The following is a 12,035-nucleotide window of genomic DNA, read 5'->3' on the forward strand; positions in this document are numbered from 1 at the left end:
TTACGTACTAATAAGCTTCCTATAGAGCCAATTGAAATTTGCATTGATTTTGGGCTTGAGATAGTGCAATTGTGAGATATAGAATCTGTATTAAGTGTTCTTAAAGAACAAGATGTCATCATACGCTGAATAGATTGGCATTAAGAATAACATAGTGAAACCAATGGATTTCTTTTTTAACTTACCTATTAGCGATTCAATGTTCACTGCCCTTCTTGACATCACCTTGCACTTGTGATATACCAGTGGCTTACTAGGTTAATGCACCAGTATTTTTAACAGGCATTCATGAGTTCGAATCTACGGGGAGGTATATTTTTTAATTATGTACTAATAAGCTTCCTATAGAGCCAATGGAATTTTGCATTGATTTTGGGCTTGAGATAGTGCAATTGTGAGATATAGAATCTGTATTAAGTGTTCATAAGGAACAAGATGTCTCATACGCTGTGTAGATTGGCATTAAGAATAACATAGCGAAACCAATGAATTTCTTTTTTAACTTACCAATTAGCGATTAAATGTTCACTGCCCTTCTTGACATTGCTTTACACATGTGATGTTCCAGTGGCTTACTGGGTAAATGAGCCTGTTTTGTAAACAGATATTCCTGAGTCTGAATCCATCATTACATTTTTTTTATCTACTTACTAATAAGCTTCCTATAGAGGCAATGGAAATTTGCATTGATTTTGGGCGTGAGGTAGTGCAATTGTGAGATATAGAATCTGTATTAAGTGTTCATAAAGAACAAGATGTCATCATACGCTGTATAGATTGGCATTAAGAATAACATAGCGAAACCAATGGATTTCTTTTTTAACTTACCAATTAGCGATTCAATGTTCGCTGCCCTCCTTGACATTGCCTTACACATGTGATGTTCCAGTGGCTTACTGGGTAAATGAGCCTGTTTTGTAAACAGATATTCCTGAGTCTGTATCCATCATTACATTTTTTTCATCTACTTACTAATAAGCTTCCTATAGAGGCAATGGAAATTTGCATTGATTTTGGGCGTGAGGTAGTGCATTTGTGAGATATAGAATCTGTATTAAGTGTTCATAAAGAACAAGATGTCATCATATGCTGTAGAGATTGGCATTAAGAATAACAAAGCGAAACCAATGGATTTCTTTTTTAACTTACCTATTAGCGATTCAATGTTCACTGCCCTTCTTTACATCCCCTTACACCTGCTTTTTTATAGTGGCTTACTGGGTGCGTGCACCTGTCTTGTAAACAGGCATTCGTGAGTACGAATCAACAGAAAGCTTTTTTTCATTTACTTTCTAATAAGCTTCCTATAGAGGCAATGGAAATTTGCATTGATTTTGGGCTTGAGATAGCCCAATTGTGAGATATAGAATCTGTATTAAGTGCTCATAAAGAAAAAGATGCCATCATACGATGTATAGATTGGCATTAAGAATAACATAGTGAAACCAATGGATTCCTTTTTTAACTTACCTATTAGCGATTCAATGTACACTGCCCTTCTTAACATTTCTATAAACTTGTCAGGTTCCAGTGTTTTTCTGGTTTGATGCACCTGTCTGGTAAACAGGCATTCATGAGTTCAAATCAACTGGGATTTTTTTATTATTTACGTACTAATAAGCTTCCTAAAGAGCCAATAGAAATTTGCATTGATTTTGGGCTTGAGATAGTGCAATTGTCAGATATATAATCTTCATTAAGTGTTCATGAAGGACAAGATGTCATCATACGCTGAATAGATTGGCATTAAGAATAACATAGTGAAACCAATGGATTTCTTTTTTATCTTACCTCTTTGCGATTCTATGTTCACTGCCCTTCTTGACATCGCCTTACACCCGTGATATACCATTTTCTTCCTGGGTTAATGCACCAGTCTTTTTAATAGGCATTCATGAGTACAAATCCACGGGGAGGTTTTTTTTATTTACGTACTAATAAGCTTCCTATAGAGCCATTGGAAATTTGCATTGATTTTGGGCTTGAGATAGTGCAATTGTGAGATATAGAATCTGTATTAAGTGTGCATAAAGAACAAGATGTCATCATACACTGTATAGATTGGCATTAAGAATAACATAGTGAAACCAATGGATTTCTTCTTTAAATTACCTATTAGCGATTCAATGTTCACTGCCCTTCTTTACATCGCCTTAATCCTGCTTTTTTCCAGTGGCTCACTGAGTGCGTGCGCCTGTCTTGTAAACAGGCATTCATGAGTACAAATCAACGGAGAGCATTTTTTTAATTTACTTACTAATAAGCTTCCTATAGAGCCAATGGAAATTTGCACTGATTTTGGGCTTGAGATAGTGCAATTATGAGATATAGAATCTGTATTAAGTGTTCATAAAGAACAAGATGTCATCTTACGCTGTATAGATTGGCATTAAGAACAGCAAGGTGAAACCAATGGATTTCTTTTTTAACTTACCTATTAGCGATTCAATGTTCAATGCGCTTCTTGACATTACCTTTCACCTGCATTGTTTCAGAGGCTTACTGGGTAAATGCACCTGTCTTGTAAACAGGCATTCATGAATTCAAATCCACGGAGAGTTTTTTTTCTTTTACTTACTACTAAGCTTCCTATAGAGGCAAAGGAAATTTGCATTGATTTTGGGCTTGAGGTAGCCCAATTGTGACATATAGAATTTGTATTAAGTGCTCATAAAGAAAAAGATGCAATCATACGCTGTATAGATTGTCATTAAGAATAACAGAGTGAAACCAATGGATTTCTTTTTTAACTTACCTATTAGCGATTCAATGTACACAGCCCTTCTTAACATCTTGATAAACCTTTCGTGTTCTAGTGGCTTACTGGATTGATACACCTGTCTTGTAAACAGGCGTTCATGAGTTCAAATCCACTTGGAGTCTTTTATTATTTACGTACTAATAAGCTTCGTATAGAGCCAATAGAAATTTGCATTGATTTTGGGTTTGAGATAGTGCAATTGTGAGATATAGAATCTGTATTAAGTGTTCTTAAAGAACAAGATGTCATCATACGCTGAATAGATTGGCATTAAGAATAACATAGTGAAACCAATGGATTTCTTTTTTAACTTACCTATTAGCGATTCAATGTTCACTGCCCTTCTTGACATCACCTTGCACTTGTGATATACCAGTGGCTTACTAGGTTAATGCACCAGTCTTTTTAACAGGCATTCATGAGTTCGAATCTACGGGGAGGTATATTTTTTAATTACGTACTAATAAGCTTCCTATAGAGCCAATGGAAATTTGCATTGATTTTGGGCTTGAGATAGTGCAATTGTGAGATATAGAATCTGTATTAAGTGTTCATCAAGAACAAGATGTCATCATACGCTGTATAGATTGGCATTAAGAATAACATAGCGAAACCAATGGATTTCTTTTTTAACTTAACAATTAGCGATTCAATGTTCACTGCCCTTCTTGACATTGCCTTACACATGTGATGTTCCAGTGGCTTACTGGGTAAATGAGCCTGTTTTGTAAACAGATATTCCTGAGTCTGAATCCATCATTACATTTTTTTCATCTACTTACTAATAAGCTTCCTATAGAGGCAATGGAAATTTGCATTGATTTTGGGCGTGAGGTAGTGCAATTGTGAGATATAGAATCTGTATTAAGTGTTCATAAAGAACAAGATGTCATCATATGCTGTAGAGATTTGCTTTAAGAATAACAAAGCGAAACCAATGGATTTCATTTTTAACTTACCTATTAGCGATTCAATGTTCACTGCCCTTCTAGACATCACATTGCACCTATGATGTTCTGGTGGCTTACTGGGTTGAGGCAACTGTGTTGAAAACAGGCATTTATGAGTTAAAATCCACAGGGAGTTTTTCTTTATTTAAGTACTAATAAGCTTCCTATAGAGCCAATGGAAATATGCATTGATTTTGGTCTTGAGATAGTGCAATTGTGAGATATAGAATCTGTATTTAGTGTTCATAAAGAACAATATGTCTCATATGCTGTATAGATTGGCATTACGAATAATATAGTGAAACCAATGGATTTCTTTTTTAACTTACCTATTAGCGATTCAATGTTCACTGCCCTTCTTGACATCACTTTGCACTTGGCATGTATAGTGGCTTACTGGGTTAATGTGCCTGTATTGTAAACAGTCATTCTTGAGTTCAAATCCATGGGGAGGTTTTTTTTTTTTATTTACGTACTAATAAGCTTCCTATAGAGGCAGTGGAAATTTGCATTGATTTTGGGCTTGAGATAGCGCAATTGTGAGATATAGAATCTGCATTAAGTGTTCATAAAGAACAAGATGTCATCATACGCTGTATAGATTGGCATTAAGAATAACATACTGAAACCAATGGATTTTTTTTTTAACTTACCTATTAGCGATTCAATGTTCACTGCCCTTCTGGACATCACATTGCACCTGACATGTTCCAGTGGCTTACTGGGTTGATGCACCGGTGTCGTAAACAGGTATTCATGAGCTCAAACCCACGTGGAGTTTTTTTTTATTTACGTACTAATAAGCTTCCTATAGAGCCAATGGAAATTTGCATTGATTTTGGGCTTGAGATAGTGCAATTGTGAGATATAGAATTTGTATTAATTGTTCATAAAGAACAAAATGTCATCATACGCTGTATAGATTGGCATTAAGAATAACATAGTGAAAGCAATGGATTTCTTTTTTAACCTTTGTCCGGCTGAGTAGGTACAATTGTAACTATTCCGTTTTAAAATTGCAATAAGTTTTTTTCGAAATGCCGTAGAGGGCTGAAATTATGTGACATCTCTGTAGTTTTGGTCCAGAATATATTGGCCAAATTTCAATAAAATATCTCCACCCCCTTCCGAGATAAGGTGTCGAGATACTTTTGCATCCATAACAAGCTGCATAGGTACAATGCAATTGTGCGATATAGAATCTGTATTTAGGGTTCATAAAGAACAAGATGTCATCATACGCTGTATAGATTGGCATTAAGATTAACATAGCGAAACCAATGGATTTATTTTTTAACTTACCTATTAGCGATTCAATGTTCACTGCCCTTCTTGACATCAATTTACACCTGTGATGTTTCAGTGGCTTACTGCTTTATTGCGCCTTTCTTGTAAATAGGCATTCGTGGGTTTGAATCCATAGGGAGGTTTGTTTCATTTACTTACTTATAAGCTTCCTATAGAGGCAATGGAAATTTGCATTGATTTTGGGCTTGAGATAGCGCAATTGTGAGATATAGAATCTGTATTTAGGGTTCATAAAGAACAAGATGTCATCATACGCTGTATAGATTGGCATTAAGAATAACATAGCGAAACCAATCGATTTCTTTTTTAACTTACCTATTAGCGATTCAATGTTCACTGCCCTTCTTGTCATAACGTTACACCTGTGATGTTCCAGTGTCTAACTGCTTTATTGCGCCTCTCTTGTAAATAGGTATTCATGAGTTCGAATACACAGGGATAATTTTTCATTTACTTACTAATAAACTTCCTATAGAGGCAATGGAAATTTGCATTGATTTTGGGCAGGAGATAGTGCAATTGTGAGATATAGAATCTGTATTAAGTGTTCCTAAAGAACAAGATGTCATCATATGCTGTATAGATTGGAATTAAGAATAAAATAGTGAAACCAATGGATTTCTTTTTTAACTTACCTATTAGCGATTCAATGTTCAGTGCCCTTCTTGACATCTCCTGACACCTTCAATGTTCCAGTGGCTTACTGGGTAAATAAGCCAGTTTTGTAAACAGACATTCATGAGTCCCAATCCATGGATAGGTTTTTTTCATTTTCTTCCTATACAGGCAATGGAAATATGTATTGATTTTGGGCTTGAGATAGTGCAATTGTGAGATATAGAATCGGTATTAAGTGTTCATAAAGAACAAGATGTCATCTTACGCTGTATAGATTGGCATTAAGAACAGCATAGTGAAACCAATGGATTTCTTTTTTAACTTACCTATTAGCGATTCAATGTTCACTGCGCTTCTTGACATTGCCTTACACCTGCATTGTTCCGGAGGCTTACTGGGTAAATGTACCTGTCTTGTAAACAGGCATTCATGAATTCAAATCCACGGAGAGTTTTTTTTCTTTTACTTACTACTAAGCTTCCTATAGAGGCAAAGGAAATTTGCATTGATTTTGGGCTTGAGGTAGCCGAATTGTGAGATATAGAATTTGTGTTAAGTGCTCATAAAGAAAAAGATGCAATCATACGCTGTATAGATCGGCATTAAGAATAACATAGTGAAACCAATGGATTTCTTTTTTAACTTACCTATTAGCGATTCAATGTACACTGCCCTTCTTAACATCACGATAAACCTGTCATGTTCTGGTGGCTTACTGGGTTGATGCACCTGTCTTGTAAACAGTCATTCATGAGTTCGAATCCACTGGGAGTCTTTTATTATTTACGTACTAATAAGCTTCCTATAGAGCCAATAAAAATTTGCATTGATTTTGGGCTTGAGATAGTGCAATTGTGAGATATAGAATCTGTATTAAGTGTTCTTAAAGAACAAGATGTCATCATACGCTGAATAGATTGGCATTAAGAATAACATAGTGAATAGTGTTAAGCCACCCCCGTAGTGTTCGGGTTCGGTCCTTCGAACACCGTTAAAACCAATGGCAGGCAAACAAAAACACATAGAAACACATAGAAAACACCTTCAAAGGTGTCCAAAAGCTGACAAACTGCTCAGAAGACACAACTAACACATGGAAAAGTGACAAGTACATATAGTCATGCGAAAAGAAAAGAGGTGGAGGAGTAAAAGGAGGGGGAGACACAGATATAGGCATGTCATGCCCTTCTAAAATGCAAAAAGTGAGAAGCCGACACGGCCAGTCCGTTCCTGCCTGTGCCACCTCTGTGTCGCCGGGTTTGTGCCAGAGCCGCGGTGGACCCTGACGGCCAGCCCCCCTATCCCAATACTGGTGCCTGTCCGCCGGTGGGTCGAGGCCCCCCACGGTGGGGGGGGGGTAACATCTGCAGAAGAAAGACCATCTTCCAGCCAAACTAAGATGTCGACTTCTTTTCGTGGACAATGTGATACGATCCCATTCTTACGGACACGCCCATCGCTACAAATTCTAGATGAGGCACAAAAACAGCAGGTGCTTCAACGGATATCAAGTGCTCCTTCAAGTGTGTTCTCCATCACCTCAATTTCAACATCACAAATACTCCAGTCCTCAGAGGTGTCACCCCAATCGCACTTGCTTCCTCACAGCTCCCAAGTCTCCAGCTGCCCGTCTGAGTATGGGGTAACACAGATGGCTGAGTCTGCCCAGCTGTTTACTCATACTATAGCCTGGGAAACGGAGGTCTGCTCCAGAGCTTCTGTTAATCCAGATGAGGAAATGATCTGATCCGATGCCCAGAATCTTTATAAGTTGGATCCAGGACCAGATGAAGAAGGTTCTGAGCATAATGTAGACCCTTGTTCCCAAACTGTAACTCCTGTTGGTGGAGACAATGATGAAGACGATGATGAGACTCAAATACCTAATTGGAGCGACAACTTGACTTTTCAGTCAGGGCAGGAAGAGGTTGGCTCTGAGGGCGACGGGTGTGATAACACACAGGGTGATGATGACGAGGTTGGAGATCCCACTTACTGTCAACCCACAGTCAGACAGTCGATGAGGTCAGCAGAGGAGGTGGAGGAGGATGTGACTAGCCCTGGGGATGGGGATGACTCGGTACCCGGGCATTTGCCTGGCCTTGGGGATGTCGCGGTGGTCGGCTCCCTGGCCCGTACCCTGGGGTCTCTCTTTAAAAGGGTGGATAATTGTTAATTTTATAAGAGTTCATGACGCCACCTGTGGTATCTGGTGACAAGCACCAGCGCTGCAGCAGTCCACTGAGGCCGGTGATAAGGCAGCTCAATGGTATAGCTCCCCACAGGTGGAGCTAGGTCTCAGGGCAGCGTATGCAGGGGGAATGCAGGACAGGCGAGACCCAGCTGGGTCAGAGCAAGAACGGGAACGGACACGGTAGTCACTTCAGTACCTTTTACTGGTGGAAATTCAGGCACATCCCGGAGCACTGTAGGGTGAAGGGTGCATATCAGGATCCTCCCCAATGAGCGGGTGTAGGGCCTCCTGTCTCTTGCCTCTGCGTAGTAAGTTTCTGACCTGCCTGGAGCTAGGCCTAACTTTGTCTCTGTCCTGCGCTGGCTGACCTTGTGGTAGGGCCTTCTCTTGGAGTTCACGCTCCCAGTATGCGGGGCCTAAGCGTCTCCTGGCTCTGTTACATATCAGCACCTTAGCGATCCTGGGACTTGTAGTTCTCCAGGGATTCCGGTTATGCCTTACTGGGTCATAGAGATACCGGTAAGCTCGGATCCTGTGTCCGGTAAATGCTTCGGGGTGAGCTGGTTAAGCTCCTCTGCCCCTTATGTACTAACTCGCCACTCGCCTTCGGCCTACTCGGGCCCTCACTAGGCTATACACACTAACGGCAGCTTGCCGCGCTTCACTGATCTTACGGCACCGGCACACCTTAAGCTCTATCTGGGCTCCCTGAATCTAGCAAGCAGGAGCCTTGTGCTCCACTGCTGAACTATTAACTGCGTTCTCTAGACTAGACTGAGCTCCACTGCAGACTGACCTCTCTTAGGCTTCTCTACTGCAGGAACTCTTCAGAGGAACTGAACTGCCTAGCTCCACCTTCCCTATTTATATCCCTAACGGGCTCCCTCTGCTGGTCTGAGGTGGAAGGTGGAGATGTGTGAATGTTTATGGGGGCCTCTTGTGGAGGATTCCATCAATGCACTCTTGTAGGATCTGTGATACCAAGCGCAGCGGGGCATCACAGATGCTATTGACGACGAGGTTAGGTTGCGCCTTCCTGAACAGAGACGGAGTACTGGAAGCACGTCAACAACTGCATCCTCAACCACAACTCTGCCTCTGACCACAAGTCGTAGTGGCTCTTCAGGTCACATGGGCTTTAAGCCTTGCATAGCCTGGGCATTTATTCAGATCGATAAGGATGACCCAACTCGTGTTATCTGTAATATTTGTCAGCAAAAGCTAAGTAGAGGCCAAAAAATACATAGTTTGAGTACTTCATGCATGTACCGTCACATGGATATGAAGCATAAGTTGCAGTGGGAAGCTCACTGTGCTACAATGCGGCCTAGCCGGCTGGGCCAACCACCGTCTGCCCCATCTTGTGCATCCGCAGCCTCTTCATCCTCTGTGACTGGGGGAACAGCAGTCACACATGTTTTTGGACGCAGACCTGCCACCTCTTTACCCGCAACAGCCAGTGTGATTGGCAGGTCGTCAGTTCATTGGGAAGTGGAAACACCTGCTAGTGTTGAGCGCCCTCCGACATCGAGAGCACCACCTTTGGATCAAGGCAACCTAACATGTCCGCCTGCATCTTCCTCACAGACTGGCAGTTGCCGGGGACACCCTACTCAACACCGTCTAAGCACAACAGCCAGCCCTCAGTCCCTCAGATGTGGAAAAGTAAAAGACCATTTCCTCCTAGCCATGAGAAAGCTAAGAGGTTGAATTTCACCATCTGCAAGCTGTTGGCTGCAGAAATGCTGCCTTTCCACCTGGAGGACACAGAGGAGTTTCAAGACCTTATGTCCGTCACAGTGCCCCAGTACCAGATGCCCAGTCGGCACTACTTCTCAAAGAAAGGTGTGCCTGCGCTCCACTAGCATGTCGCACACAACATCACCGCTTCTTTGAGAAACTCTGTGTGTGACACGGTGCACTTCACCACAGACACTTGGACGAGAAGGCATGGACAGGGGCGTTACATGTCGCTGACTGGGCACTGGGTAACTATGGTGACAGCAGGACAAGCGGCTGCTGTCCAAGTCTTACCGTCCCCACGAGTTGTGTGTTAATCCTCTTTATCTCGAACTTCCTCCACTGCTTCTGCCTCCTCAACCTCTTCTCGGTCCTCCACCTGCACCCAAAGCCTGTCTGGTAATTCCACCTGCTTTCTAACTGCGCAGAAGGAATCCTGCACACCTCCTTACTATGCTGGCAGCAGGGCTCAACGCATCAGTGTTTACTTTGAAATGTCTGGGAAATGTGAGTCACACAGCTGAGGAGTTTTGGTCAGCTCTGGAGACCCAGTTTCATGAAAGGTTGTCTCCACTGGACCTGCAACCAGGGAAGGCCATGTGCGACAATGCTGCAAACCTGGGTGCGGCACTTCGCCGGGGCAATGTCACACACGTGCCTTGTATGGCTCACGTGTTGAACCTGGTTGTCCAGCAATTTTTAGCCCACTATCCCGGACTAGATGGCCTTCTGCAGAGTGCACGGTCGCTGTGTGCTCACTTCCGCCGTTCGCATCCCGCAGTTCACGACTTACATCTCTACAGAAGTCGTTGGGCCTGCCAGTTCACCAGCTGAAATGCGATGTGCCGACACGGTGGAATTCAACTCTGCACATGTTGCAGCGACTGTGGCAGCACCGACAAGCCCTGGTGCAATACGTTCTGACGTATAGCCTGGGCCAAAGAGATCCAGAGGTGGGGCAAATCACGCTGGAGGAGTGGTCTCAGATCAGGGACCTATGCACCCTTCTGCACAGTCTTGAAATGGCAACGAAGATGTTTAGTGCTGACGATGCCATTATCAGCATGACTATTACGGTGATTTACATGCTGGAGCACATGTTAAACAGAATTCGGAGTCAGGTGGTGGGACAAGAGGAGGTGGAGGAAGTAGAGGAGGAGTCGTATGCGGAAGGGATAACATCTCCAAGGTCCAGACGGTTGGAAGCACCAAGGCGGCAGGCATGGGAGGGTGGGGGAGAGGGATTAACCAGGGCGCATGGTAGCAGCCAAACTGTTGAGGAAGGTGCAGGAGCCGAGGAAGAAGTGGAGGACGAACTGGCAATGGGCATGGAAGACTCATCAGATGAGGGAGACCTTGATCACATTTCTGTTGTGCGAGGTTGGAGGGAGAGGTCAGAGGAAGGAAGCATGATTCTTACCTCGCTGCCAACAGAACAAGGACTTGGTCCTTCTGGATGCGCAAGACACATGAGTGCCTTCTTGCTGCACTGCCTGCAACATGATCCCCGGATTGTCAGAATTCGAAGTAATCCCGACTACTGGGTTGCCACACTCTTAGATCCCCGGTACAAAAGTTTATTTGCCGAAATAATTCCTGCCATAAAAAGGTATTGACGAATGGAGGAGTTTCTGTTGCAGAATCTTACATGTGCTTTTCCACAAAACACCAGTGGTGCACGTAGTGAATCTCACAGTTCTAACTTGCCAACGGTGGGACTGTCGAGTCTTCATCACTCAAACAGTAACAGTAACACAGTATCTGCTGGTAACAGCAATTTTGTGGAATCGTTTCACCACTTTTTTAGACCATCCTTTGCAAGGCCACAGGAGACAAGAAGTCTGACACATAGTCAATGCCTAGAGAGGATGGTACAGGAGAATCTCCAAGTGAACATCGAAGCCATGACTGTGTCACTGGACCCTTGCTCATTTTGGTATTCCAATCTTGAAAAATTGCCGGAGCTCGCCACTCACGCCTTGGAGATCTTGTCATGCCATGCAGCCAGCGTTCTCTCTGAACGTGTGTTCAGCGCTGCTGGTGGTGTGCTGACAGATAAGCACACGCGTCTGTCCACTGAGAATGTACACAGACTCACGTTCATAAAGATGATCAAATCATGGATTCGCAAGGACATTTCTACCCCTGTGTCATCCTTGGGAGACTAAAAGCTTGGGGATTTGGTAAAATCACCTCACCAACCGTTTTAAGCAACAGTGGGGCAATTGATGCCACTTAACCCTAGAACGCATGACCATAAAAATCTACACTTTCACATACCTGGGGCCCTTTAGGCCCGTGTGCAAATAACATGGAATAACTCAAACTCAAATGACAAACAACTATATACATGAAGAATACCTAGAGTTTCAAAATTCTAACTAAAGCAATCTTGCAGAAAATAGAAAACAATTAACTGGGCGGGCCTGCAAGGCCACAGGTATGCGTTCTAGGGTTAAGTGGT

Source organism: Phyllobates terribilis, unplaced genomic scaffold (genome assembly GCF_046119375.1).
Source record: "Phyllobates terribilis strain yellow unplaced genomic scaffold, ASM4611937v1 Scaffold_57__1_contigs__length_8443340, whole genome shotgun sequence".
In the NCBI taxonomy this organism is placed as follows: Eukaryota; Metazoa; Chordata; class Amphibia; order Anura; family Dendrobatidae; genus Phyllobates; species Phyllobates terribilis.